Below are 12,017 nucleotides of genomic sequence, written 5' to 3' on the forward strand. Positions count from 1 at the left end.
AAGATAAGAGTAGGTAACGTAGACTAGAGGAAGGATGGAGATAAACCATTCCTGGCAAAGCAAATAGCTGGTTTAAGAGCAGGACGGTATGAAACCACATACTGATGCCAGGGGGCGTCTCAAAATCGGGAGAGCGTCAGAATTACTTGGGGAAATTGATCAAATGCTCTGTATTCTTTATTGGTTCTCCAGGTGATTCTGCTATACATCAGAGTTGGAGGACCACCGACTCAGCATCCTGACCAGACATGATGTGCTAGAGCAGCACCAAGGGTCCCTGAAGGAAGGAGGAGCTGAAGTAGAGAGGAGGCCGGGACCAGCATGCAAAGCATGATTTGAAATTATGTTCAAAAACAAAAACTGGGGGGCTGGCTGGCTCAGTTGGTAGAATGTGTGACTCTTGATCTCGGGGTTGTGGGTTCAAGTCCCACACTGGGTGTAGAGATTACTTAAAAATAAAATCTTAGGGGCGCCTGGGTGGCTCAGTCGGTTGAGCATCTGACTCTTGATTTCAGCTCAGGTCATGACCTCAGCGTCATGGGATCGAGCCCCACGTCGGGCTCTGCAATCAGTGGGGAGTCGGCTTCTCTCCCTCTCCCTCTGCTCCTCCCCCCACTCTCGTGTGCGTTTGCCCAATTGTGCACACGCACACGTGCTCTCTGTCTCTCAAATAAATAAACCTTTAAAAAAAAAAAATCTTAAAAAACAAACCAAACCAAAAACTGAGGAATTGTTTATATCTTCTCCTGGCCATCCGGGCATCCACTGCCCCTGAGGAAAGACAAAAAGCTTCGGTTTTCTAAAGCAGGGGTCAGCAAACTGCAGTCTACCAGCCAGATGGGGCCTACCACCTGCTTTTGTACCACACACAAGCTAAGAATGGTTTTTAAATGGTTGGAAATGGTCTTTAAATGGCTTTAAATTTTTAAATGCTTGGAAGAAATGAACAACTAGTATTTCGTGACACATGAAAGTTTCAAATTTCAGTGTCCATAAAAAAGGTTTATTGGAACACCCAAACTCATCCATTTACCAATTGTCTGTGGCTGCTTTCACATGACAAGGGCAGAGCTGAATAGGTGCGCCAGAGACCGTGGCCAGCAAAGCTGGTCCTTTACAGAACAGTTGGCTGATCCTCACTCGAAAGGCTAAGCCTGTGAAGGTCTGGAGCTGGAGAAGACTCTAAAGGGTGAGGGAGAAGGGAGCGACCCAGCCCCAGGAAGAGTTAGAGTCCCCCAGCCTGGGCCAGCCAGCTGGTGGCTTCCATGCACAATGGAGCCCTTGGAGACCCAGATACCTGGTCTCAGCCCCAGTCTGGGCCCTAGAGGCGGTAGATGTTTTCTGGGACCATCTGGTCAAGGGCTTAGAGAAAGACCACCAGGATCTGCAGCCTTGTGTGCTGCAGGGAAGGTACAGAGGGAGGGAGAGCAGGCCATCGGCCAAGGCACCCACCTTCCAACACCATCTTGGACCCTGAGCATCGCAACAGGGGCCATGATGAATACAGACCAGAGGCGCCACTTGCACGGTCCTAATAAGCCCAAGTGTGGGAGCAGGGACTCCGTCCCCCGTACACTCCTCCGCTCAGGCAGGTGGTGGCTAAGCCACTCTGAGCTTGACTTAGGAAAAGAGAAATGTGGCATTTCCTGATACACCCTAGTTTTCCAACACTCTGCTCAGGTTTCAGATGACCTTCTCTTCGGTTGGCTCTCCTTGAATCTGAATATTAAAAGCCCTTTTTCTTTCTGGCCTTTACTGACACACAGCCAGAGGGAAAAGCTGATGATCCCTGGAGCAAGAAGCCGAAGCACACCTGTGCAGAGAGCCAACCACGGTTGGTTGCAAGGAGGCTCCAAATATATCTGCTGGAGAACAGCCCAGATTTAATTTACTACTACACTCTGGGTGCAGGATCTGTTAATATCTTCCAATTACCTGCCTCATACAACCATAGCTATTTTAAGCAGAAGTCACTTAAGGTTTCCTCATCATAGAAAACCTTCCCATTTCCAGAAACTTCTGGTCAGAAAAAAAGGTCAGAGACCTTGAGCTTAGGCTTGGCCCAAAGTTTGCATTTTATATCTTTGGAACCAAAAGCTACGGCAGTTTGGGGTTCTTCTGGGTAGAGAGTGGATATACGCTTTGGAGACATGATTGCGTTATTTGGCAAAAGCTGCTTGAATGGACCACTTAGTGAAGCAAATGGAACACTTTTGTGTTCATTCTTTGCTTTATTTTACCAAGCTATGGTATGTGGAATGGAGACTATAATTAGTACAAGAGAGGTTTGAAGTGCTAAAACTGCATTAGTGGTGACCGAGGTAATGGTTGTAGGCAGAGCGCATCCCTGCAGATAATGTGTGTTTTAAAGAAAGGTTTCCTATCTATGGTAGATTTGGCTGCCCTGTGTCCACAGCTTCTAGATTCCACTTCTGGAGGCAATCAGGACTTGTGGTCTGAGCCAAGCAGGGAGGGAAGCTCTGGGGCCAGGCTCTTGGGCTCTGAGAATGGCCCTAACCAAGAGCCAGGTTAGGCTTCGCTATTGTTAGTCCCTTCTTTCATCCCCAAGTCTCTCGTTAACTGTTGATATGACTTTCTTTGCTTCCACAAGTCAAAGAACCCAAGAAACCTCTGGCTTACCAGAGTCATGTGTGACTGGGAGGCGTGAAGGCCCATGGGCATCGGCCTGCAGGGAGAACAGCTCAACCAGGTTTTGGCCTCCCAGGCTGTGACGGCTTTTGCTTCGTTTTGTTGGGCTCTAGAAAAATGAATCTGCAACCACTGCGGCCCTTCAACACCGCCTTTTATCTCCGGTATCTCGCCAGGTTGTAAGGAAGCTCTTCAACCTGAACAAGTTAAAAACACACACACCAAGCTCTAAAGTACAACTGATTTATTTGTTGTTCTTTTGCTGTGGGAAACGGCCATGGCTCTTTGAAAGGCCTTGAGGATCCTACAGAAGCAGAGTATAGGAGAAGCGAAGGCTTTATTTTTAATTTGAAAGCTGCTCATATAACCATATCTGGCATAAAGAAAAAAATAGCACTTACAGCCTACAGTGGGCCGTACAATCAGTAGAAAGGCCCTAGCACCAACCCCTGGTCCTCACCTGGCACATCCGAAGCCTGGCTCCTCCCGCTAGGCGCCCTGTTGGCTTGAATCCTTTGCCTTTTCAGGGTGCAGGGTCTCATCTATAGGGGAGAGTTCTGGAAATTAGTAGCCCTCCCTCCACTGTACTCGGGGTTACCTTGTATTATGATCCCAACTGTCAGGGAAATTAAAAAGAAAGTTTCTAGACTCCAAATGCTGGGGTGTCCCGAGACTGAGAAAAACAGCTCTACTTAACAGACCCTCAGATGCTTTCTAACGTTCACTGTAAGCAACTTCTCTGAAGTGTGGCAGCAGCAGCTAGAAGTTGGGAGGAATGGGAACACCTGTGCGTTAGGCACAACTCTTTTTAAACACACCAGGGAATGGAAAGCCACTCAAAGACTGACCTCATCCTGTTAACCCAACAAGGGATTTCTAGACTTCTACAGAACACCCATGTTCCACACAGGAAAACGGAGAGGGCTTAGTTAAATTGTAAAGTGTTTACATCGGATCCTGCGGCGGCCCGGGCAGAAGCCACCAAGCCTCCCGAGCGGAGGGACCTGAGCCTCCCTAGCGGCGCCAAGCACCACTGCCAGCAGTCTGAATGACTGCGGGCCCCGGGGGAGCGGGGCAGCTGTAAATCTAGAGACTCAGGAAGAACGTCCATTTCCATGAGGTTTCACTTTGCACCTTGGTAGGAAGTCTATTTAGCTTGGTAAAATAAAGCAAAGAATGAACAGAAAATCTCAAGCGTACGAGTAGTGCCTGGCTTACAAAAGACCGCCAGAAACCTGAAACTAGATCCTTTTTTCCTTCCCTCCCCTCCATTAACCAGAAACTAAACCACTGGCCTCTTGCTGGGAAACAAACAAGCTAAGGTATTTCTTGAATTCTAAGAAGCGCATGCCTTTCACATTTTACAGTCTCCAGGTTCATCTTACAACGAATGGCCTTTTTGAAGCCTGGCCTTCTGGAGCATGCACAATCGGTTGGTTATTTCTGGAGTCAGGATTGGACAACCGCAACTCCTCCCTGATTCAGCCAACAGACTAAAGACCATTTGAGGAAGGAAGAGGAGACCTAGTTGTCCCGGAGAAAAAAAATTCTTTTGAAAACTTCTGGGAAGATCAAGAAAGTGTCTGCATCGAAGCATGTAGAATGGGTTTCAGCATCTTGGAAGAAAATCTTAGAGGCAATAATGAAGTACCCGTTCAAGAAATGCTGCACAACCAACGCTTTCCATGGCACCGGGGAAACTCTTCTGCGGAAAATCGTGGATACCACTTACTGCATTGAAAAGGGATTCAAATGGGCCGAGCTCCGTATGTTACATCTACAAAAGGTTGAGGAACACCTTAACTAAGTCGTTTGCTTATATTTCATTTTTTGTATGCTCAAGAGCATTATTTGATTAAAATCGATGCCTAAGTCTAAAAGTTAGCTCAAGAAATATAAAATAAGAGCATAAGGGGTTGCCAAACTTTTTCTGTAAATGGCCATATAGTAAATAGTTTGGGCTCTGTAGGCCATACAATCTCTTTTGCTGCTACTTAATTCTGCCATTGTTGCCGAAAAGCAGCCCTAGACAATACGTAAATGAATGGGTGTGGCCGTGTGCCCAAAAACTTTATTTATAAAACCAGGCAGTGGGCCAGATTTGGCCTACAGGCCCATTTGCCAGCCTACAAATCGAAGTCATAAAGCATTATATCTTAATTCCCTAGTGGTACACACCAAAAGATGCCTAGCAAATGACGATCGCTTAGATTCCATAAAATTTGATATATATGCCAGGGTCACCAACTGTGGCCAGTCAAGGAAAAAAAACCTACATCTTTGTTTCCCACCACCTCTTTCCTTCCTATTTAGAGGGGGTCATACATATAAAGTGTTTCCTCTTTTCTTCTGGATTTCACTAATCACTACTTCAGCAATCATCTTTGCACATATACGTATTCCTAGCCTCTTTCCTTATTACTCTCTCTTCTAAACTTCTTGTCTAGTGGCATTAGAAAGCTACCTCCGCATGAGTCAAAAAGCGGGCGTCATCATGAATAATAACTTTAATAGCTGTATTAGGATGTGTTTTGTCAAACAAGATGAAAGAAACACTCCGAAGTGAAATAAGGTAATAAAGAGTCAATGACTTCCTTCTGAGATTCTCAAAAGGGTGCAAAATAACTTTCAGAAACTTACATTTCCTTATTCTGTAATAAAATCAATTTTCCCTGCTTCACACATGAGCATTCTTTTACTCTTTTGTTTTTGATGGCATGACAACAAGGTCGTGCACTGTTCATTTAAGTTGCATGCATATGGCATTCTGATCACACTACACGTTAGAGAGAATGTTTTGCTTTTTCAACCTAGCTTTGAATTTCCATTAGCAGGAGAGGCTACTTGCCACCACAGAACAATCCCAGAGTGTCCATGGTTGAACTCGGTCAAAGTTAGTTTTTGCTATCCCAGTCCAGTGAAAGTACGAAGAGGTAGGCGAGGCATGTGGGCGTGTTTTGCTCTACACAGTTGTTCAGGGTCCCAGGCATCTTCCATCTGTGGTCTCTGCCTCCTCTAAACCTTTAGACCAGGATTTCTTTTTTTTTTTTAAAGATTTTATTTATTTATTTGAGAGAGAGAGAACGAGAGACAGAGAGCATGAGAGGGAGGAGGGTCAGAGGGAGAAGCAGACTCCCTGCTGAGCAGGGAGCCTGATGTGGGACTCGATCCCGGGACTCCAGGACCATGACCTGAGCCGAAGGCAGTCGCTTAACCAACTGAGCCACCCAGGCGCCCGACCAGGATTTCTTAATATTGGCAGTGCAGACTTTTGGGACCAGGTCACTCTTTGCTGCAGGAGAGGCTACTTGCCACCACAAAACAATCCCAGAGTGTCCATGGTCCCTGGCATTGTAAGATGTTTAGCAGCATCTCTGGCCTCTATCCACTGGATACCAATAGCACCCCTCCCCAGAGTGTGACAAACAAAAATGGTATCTCCAGATATTGGTAAATATCCCCTGGGGGCACTACAGTCTTCCCCACCCGCAACCTAACAGTAAGAACCCCTGATCTACTCAAAAACATTACTATCACTCATCAGGGATTATGTGTTCCATTGATTCCCAGACTAGTAATCTGTTGATTTTAGGTTTTTTCCTATTAAATCAGGTTATCTTTGGTCATGTAGTACATGTGACACATGATTCCAAAAGCTGTTGGGCACAAGGTGCTCAGCTGGAAAGCCCATTATATTATCTTCCCATAAAAAGCAAGGGTCCTTCTGGGGCGCCTGGGTGGCTCAGTCGGTTGAGCGTTTGCCTTCGGCTCAGGTCATGATCTCAGGGTCCTGGGATCGAGCCCCGCGTCGGGCTCCCTCCTCAATGGGGAATCTGCTTCTCTCTCTCTCTCTCAAATAAATAAATAATCTTAAAAAAAAAAAAAGCAAGGGTCCTTTCTTCCTGCCTCGAATTACTTCCCAAGCATTTCAGGAACAACTTCTGTCCGTGAATCCCACAGAAGGTCTCTCAAAGTCTGAGTAAAATGGGTTCCCGTGATTGTTTTTCCAGACCTCAGTGAGTACCGCTTGATATTCATTCCTCTTCCCTTTAAAAATCCACCATCCTACCAGCTTCTCTCCAATGGAAGGCCATAACCCATGCACAAAACCACTTCTGTAAGTGAGACCAAATCCCACGAGCATGTCAAAATGGCTCTTAGAAGCCAAACACTGGAACCCCTAATAACTACTTATATGATCCTAATTCCCTTGAAAAGGTCCTACCTCTCACTCTTGCTGATGCAAAGCTGCTAAAAGCAATCAAAGACAAGCCTGTGTCTTTTGCATGTTCCCATCAACATTTAGTGGTTGCTTAGGAAAGAGGAGTATAATTAAGCTGCTAATGTTCTGCCTACAACAGTCACATGCTGGAGCCCATGAAGTCATTCACCGGAAATCTCAGAGGCAAAAGGCATAGTGCACTGGTACGTGTAAACACTGCCTGGCTGGCACTGAAACCCTACTGGCTACAATTCACTCGCCCAGGGGACTTAGAACAAAGGCTGCCAACAAAACCAAACTTTGCAATCCCAAGGTCTCAAGCATCACTTTTTTTTTTTCCACAAAGGTCACTGGAACCAACACATCCAATTGTGACAATCAAGAATGCTCAAATAATAGTGACCATATAAATGAAAATAATAATAGTAATGTTAGGCCCAAAGAGTGGGAAACACAGGGATAAACACCACTCCAGAGAAGGAGCAGGAGTAATTGTAATAGTTTATCTTGCTCAAAGTCCTGGGAAAATGTCACCAACAAATATCCTTAGATCTCGGGTATCTCTGTGATGGATTTACCCATGCACTGGGGAGGTTAGAGTCCCTAATTGGAACATAGTAGCTCCACCTATCATTTGGAACCCATCTTCTGACCATGATGTATTTCATTTTTACCCATGCACAAAAAAAAAAAAAAAAAAAAAAAGACGTGCCCTCTCTTCCCTCCCTCCTCCTTCTTTCATGATGTGACCTAAGGAGCAGGCACCAAAATATGTTACGAGTGAGCTATTCACAGTAAGAGGAAGGAGAATTCTCACTTTCAATCAATCTGGACATTTTAATAGTAGAGAAATTCACAAAAGTTGGAGAATGTAGTTGAATAAGGTCTATGGCTCATCATAACATTTGAAATTAGAGGGAAAAGAAATCTATCAAATTTCATCATTTTTGTAACATAAGAGCTCGTGTGCTGGGTCAAGAAGGAATCTCCCTGACCCGAAAATGCCATGTTCACCTCAGGGAAGGGGATGTGCCACCCGCTAGGGGTAGAAGCGGAAGAGTCCTCCCAGGTTTGCCTGGGACTCAATCCCAGATGCTGCTGTCGGGGTGTCTGTGGGGGGCAGTGAATCCCAAAGCATATGTTCTCACCACTGTGACTCACTGCTACACACACTAACTTTTCCTGGCACTCGTGGTCCTCAGTTTCAAGGGCACTAATTGTAAATGTCATTGAAAATGATAAACAGGAAGCAAGTCACCAAAAAAAAAAAAAAAAAAAAAAACTCATCTCCTTATAGAACAGTCTGGATTCAATTTACTATTGCATTCTGAGTGGGGAATCTGATCTTCCAACTAACACGCCTCATGCAACCACATCTGTTCCAAGAAGTTGCTGCAGTAATTTCAAAGCCTCTGTTCCTTCAAGGCTCTTTATCTTGTTCTTAAAAACCACCAGCAACTTGATATGGTGCTGCCCAAAATGGACCACACAACGGCTCCTAATTAATTCTGACTTCTACATTGTTCCCAACTGGATAAACACTGCTAAGTATGAGGAACCTGTTCCCACCCTGGAGTTAATATACATGCCACCAGGAATTTTTTTTTTTTTAAGATTTTATTTATTTATTTGACAGAGAGAGAGATAGCAAGAGCAGGAACACAAGCAGGGGGAGTGGGAGAGGGAGAAGCAGGCTTCCCGCGGAGCAGGGAGCCCGATGTGGGGCTCGATCCCAGGACCCTGGGATCATGACCCGAGCCGAAGGCAGACGCCCAACGACTGAGCCACCCAGGCGCCCCACCACTAGGAATTCTTAATCAGACCCTCCAACAATAATTCCAGGAGGAAAATAACTAGTTTTACCTACAATTTCAGATTACCTCCACGGTGCAGACTTCTTTACATTCTCTGATATCTCATGACAGCTATGGTTCTTTTGAGTAGATTGCATTCATCTAATTCAAAAACAAAATGTACAAAGGCAGTATGGGTTCAAAAGAAAGTAGGGAATATGCAAGGAGATGCTTATCTATAAAGAGGGTTACTCGGGATTTGTGAAATGCCTAACTGTTCTATGTCCTTTGGTGGTAATGATAACCATTCTGCTTTAAAAGAGAGGGAAGAAACCATTTTCATTAATGCCCACATTGTTGGAAATGAGACTATTAGTGTTTGATTCCGTAGCTCTGAAAAGATATAAAATACAACGAAGAATATAAATATTCCCTTTGCCATAATGTAGTATTATCTAAAAAGGCAGCTCCATGTGATCACAGGAGGCAAATGAGAAACACATCAAAGTGGCATTAATTTACTCACTATGCACAATGGTTTCAAGTAGGGACTCTGCAGCAATGGTCAGATCCTGATGATGAGGGATAGAAGCAGAAAAATGCCCCCTCTTAGCCCAGAAGGCTGACCTATGGCCTGCATAGTTCCAATAAGGATCGAACACAGACTGGTCACTACTTTTTTTTTTTTTTTTTAAGTTTTACTTCTACACCCAACGTGGGGCTCAAACTCACGACCAGGCGATCAAGAGCCACATGCTCTTCCGACTGAGCCAGCCAGGCACCCCAGTTGCTACATTCTTAAAGGATCTCATGACTGCCTGTAAATAGTTAATATCTATCTATCTATATAGATAGATATTAACTATAGTTAATAGTTAATATTGAACTGAATGATGAGTACCAGAGAAATCTTGCAAAAGTAGTTTACCAGTAGAAATTCGAAGACATTTCTGATCAATACTCCCTGCACGTCCCCTCTCCCTTGAGCACTAAGCATATGACCACCAGCTTCATACAGCAAAAGTGCAGCTCTTTGTGCCTACGGGTCCTGTCCCCGTGCTACGTAAATACACTGAGTAAGTTGCACCATAAAACATCTCAAGAATTCTTTCTTGACCGTCCTGCGATGAGCCTGCAACACTGACTGTTCTTCCTTGGCTAAGTTAGTTATTTACCTTCTCTGTCCGTCAGTGTCCTCCTCTGCAAAATGGGAATAATAATAGAACCTATCTCACTGAGTTGTTGTGAAGATTAAACACTTGAGCTATTTTTTTTTAAAGGGATTGCCAATCCACCTTGTGTTATTGTTTTTTTTTTTTTTTAAGATTTTATTTATTTATTTGACAGAGAGAGACACAGCAAGAGAGGGAACACAAGCAGGGGGAGTGGGAGAGGGAGAAGCAGGCTTCCAGCCGAGCAGGGAGCCCAATGCGGGGCTCCATCCCAGGACCCCGGGACCACGACCTGAGCCAAAGGCAGAGGCTTAACGACTGAGCCACCCAGGCGCCCCGAGCTACTGTTGATAAAATGCTTATCAAAGTGCCTGGGACGCAATGGACCCTTAGTAGTAGTAGGTAGCAGTTAGGAGTAGTATGGCCCATAGGTTTCAATTAATATGAATAGTAAAAAGTACCATAAGTAATAAGTAAAACTGCAGAACTAAGTTAACAATATTAATGCTAATATTAATATTAGTAACAATATTAGTAATACTCTTATTAATGCTAATAGTAACATTTCTAATAATATCATTGGTGATTAGTAACACAAAGAGCACTAGAATTACCACTACTCATAATTATACTAATATTCTAGGCCCTGAAATCATTGCAGAGTCAATAAAAATAATGCAATATGAAACTGACCTATTTTGTACCAAAGACTATCATTTATTTTGAACACAAGGGTATTCTAAAGAGTACCTTCTGCCTTCCCTTCAAAGCAGATAATTGTATCTTGGAGCAGTATTAGGAAAACAGAGAGCAATCTTCACGTAGGTAAAAGGGAATGAAAGCCACAGAGGAACCATTAAAGTAAGGGTTATTTATGAGTTGTGTTGATTACCAATGAGGAGAAAACAATGCTCTGAAAAGAATACGGAGGGACACACCTGAAAGGAATAAATTAACATATTCCTCTAGCAACAGGTTTCCAAACTACAGACAATTCTTGATTACTTAGAAACAAGCCACCTGGTTTGAGGATGCTGGCAGTCAAAAACATTCTGCAGGGGAGCCTGGGTGGCTCAGTCAGTGAAGCATCCGACCCGTAACTTCGGCTCAGGCCATGAGCTCAGGGTCGTGGGATCGAACCTCGGGTCTGGCTCTGCGCTCAGTGCGGATTCTGCTTGGAGACTGTCTCCTTCTGCTCACCCCACCCCCCCACCCCGCCAAATAAATAAATAAATAAATCTTAAAAAAAAAAAAATCTGCCCGTACAAGAAGATGTGCACTAACAGGAACTGTATTGCAACCAATAGAGGTCACTTTATGTCTACTTGTACCTATTTTGTACCAAAGACTATCATTTATTTTGAACACAAGGGTATTCTAAAGAGTACCTTCTGCCTTCCCTTCAAAGCAGATAATTGTATCTTGGAGCAGTATTAGGAAAACAGAGAGCAATCTTCACGTAGGTAAAAGGGAATGAAAGCCACAGAGGAACCATTAAAGTAAGGGTTATTTATGAGTTGTGTTGATTACCAATGAGGAGAAAACAATGCTCTGAAAAGAATACGGAGGGACACACCTGAAAGGAATAAATTAACATACTCCTCTAGCAACCCCCCCCACCCCGCTCCGTATCTAAGACTCCTTCAGTTCACACCTACTGTTACAACCTTCCCCTGACTTGACATCACCCTCCTCCACCCCTTCCCAGTAGCATGCAAGCTGCAACCCTCCCTACTCCCACTTACATGAGCCAACTTCAGGACTTTTCAAGGGAAAGTGACCTGTGTATCATAATATTTCTGTATCTCATAACCACTTAACTTGTGTAGAACGGTGCTATCATTTTTATTAGGTTCTCGTCTTTTGTTTTAATTGTGTCACTAGGGGCGCCTGGGTGGCTCAGCTGGTTAAGCGTCTGCCTTCGGCTCAGGTCATGATCTCAGGGTCCTGGGATCGAGCCCCGCATCGGGCTCCCTGCTCAGCAGGGAGTCTGCTTCTCCCTCTCCCTCTGATCCTCCTCCCTGCTTGTGTGTACTCTCTCTCTCTCTGTCTCAAATAAATAAATAAAATCTTTAAAAAAATTGTGTCACTAACAACGTTTTTTAATATTTTCAGTGCCATGCCCTTCACCCATTTTCCCTACGAGCCTGGTGGTTTTATTACAGGACTTTGCAATCATGC

At 44.4% G+C, this 12,017-nt stretch overlaps 1 protein-coding gene across 9 annotated transcripts in view; it reads right to left on the minus strand.

The window, feature by feature from the left end:
• Nucleotides 1–12,017, minus strand: part of FRMPD4 (FERM and PDZ domain containing 4) — an 829,477-nt gene that overhangs the window by 509,685 nt on the left and 307,775 nt on the right. The gene's annotated exons all lie outside the window — the stretch shown is intronic.

Source organism: Halichoerus grypus, chromosome X, assembly GCF_964656455.1.
Source record: "Halichoerus grypus chromosome X, mHalGry1.hap1.1, whole genome shotgun sequence".
Lineage (NCBI taxonomy): Eukaryota > Metazoa > Chordata > Mammalia > Carnivora > Phocidae > Halichoerus > Halichoerus grypus.